Here is a 1,995-nt window from a genome sequence, read left to right on the forward strand (position 1 = left end):
ACATTTTTTAGATTCTGAGCGGAGCGATCAATGTATTGATTTTACAATGATGTGTGTTTTTTTATTTTTGTGTCTGTCATCACCTTTTAGGACAGTAAAAATGCTTGGATTTTCTTCAATAGTATCTTTTCTGATAGGAAAATGAAACTAGTTAATACTTTGAGGAAACAACGTTTCCCAGTAGTTTTCAAAAGTTACGCGACAAACAAAAGAAAAATTTTTGAGAAAATCGATTTTGGTTTTTGGTGCGACTCTAAAACAAATTACCGTAGGTACATGAAATTTTGACTGAATGTTTATATTAGCATTTTCTATACACTTTAACATTTTCCAAATATTTTGAATTATTTTGAGCTGTTTACGGACATTTTCAGTTTACATTTTTTTTTAGTTTTTTTTTCTATGAATAATAATAATAATTTGTATCGATAAAATTGTATTTGTTGGTTAAAAAAGCGTGAAAATTTAATGCAAGGCTCCTGATATATTGTTACAATAGCAGTTAAAAAATATTAAAAATACATAGGCACAATTTTTTTTTTATAAGTAATTAAAGTTCAAATTTTGACAAATTGTATCATATTTAAAATGTAATAATTATTTTGTAGCTAAAATTTATAAAATGTTCAACTTTTATAGCTAAGGATTGAAAATGTAAAACAAGGTTCCACGTAAATAGGATATATATAAATTACTTTACTCACCATAATTAATATCACCATAGTAGGCTGACTGACCGTTTTCGCTCAGAATCGTTTTTCTTATACAATGATAGTCATTGAATTCAAATTCAACACTATCCACTACAGTAACTCACTTGTAACCTACTGTACAGCAGAACGACATCCACTTACCTATCTTTTTTTAAATTTAACAGCATTTTTATTGAAATTAGATTTTTTTTATTAAATATTAATTTTTATTCAGATGCTTTATTCTTTTAAGATTTTTTATCCTATGAGAATATTTTTAGATTCTGAGTGAAACCATGAATGTATTGACTTACAATGATGTGTGTTTTTTTTTTATTTTTTTTTTGTGTCTGTCATCACCTTTTAGGACAGTAAAAATGCTTAGATTTTCTTCAGACAATAGTATCTTTTCTGATAGGAAAGTGAATATAGTTGGTACTTTGGAGGGTCAAAAGTAAAAATTTCCCAGCAGTTTTCAAAAGCGCTGTGAAAAACAAAAGAAAAATTAAGGAAAAATAGGAATTTTTACGCAAAATCTGTTTTCGAGAAAATTGATTTTGGTTTTTGGTGCGACTCTTAAACAAATGACTGTAGGTACATGAAATTTTGACTGAATGTTTATATTAGCATTTTCTATACACCATAACATTTTCCAAATATTTTGACTCTTTTTGAGCTGTTTACGGACATTTTAGTTTTTTTTTTCTATAAATATCGATAAAATTTTATTTGTTGGTTAAAAAAGCTTGAAAATATAATAGAAAGCTCCTAGTATATTTTTTCAAAGGCAGATGAAAAAAATTAAAAATCCATGATCACAATTTTTTTTTGAAAGCATCTTAAGTACAAATATTAACAAAATACGTAAAAATGACGAAAATTTGAAAATTATTTTGAGTTAGAAATTCATAAAAAATGTTCTTTTTAAATCTAAGATTTGAACATGTAATATAAAATCATTCATAAGTTTTTCTATCTTTATCAAAAAAAAAAATGTCTTCAAGCAAATCAAATTAAATTTTTATGATCGTTTGAATTTCATATTTTTACAAGATTGGATATTCACTCCATTTCTCACGTAGCGGATTTTGTTATTTTGTTGTAATTCAAAAACGAATAACTGTAGATACATGAAAATATTTTGACACTTTTTGAGCTGTTTATGGACATTGTCAGATTTTATTTTTTTAGTTTTTTTTTTTCTATAAATATCAATAAAATTTTATTTGTTGGGTAAAAAAGCGTGAAAATTGTTATGGAAAATTTTGGCAACGGAAAAGTTAATGTAAATTTTGAACACCAT

This window comes from Acyrthosiphon pisum, chromosome A1, assembly GCF_005508785.2.
Source record: "Acyrthosiphon pisum isolate AL4f chromosome A1, pea_aphid_22Mar2018_4r6ur, whole genome shotgun sequence".
Taxonomy (NCBI): domain Eukaryota; kingdom Metazoa; phylum Arthropoda; class Insecta; order Hemiptera; family Aphididae; genus Acyrthosiphon; species Acyrthosiphon pisum.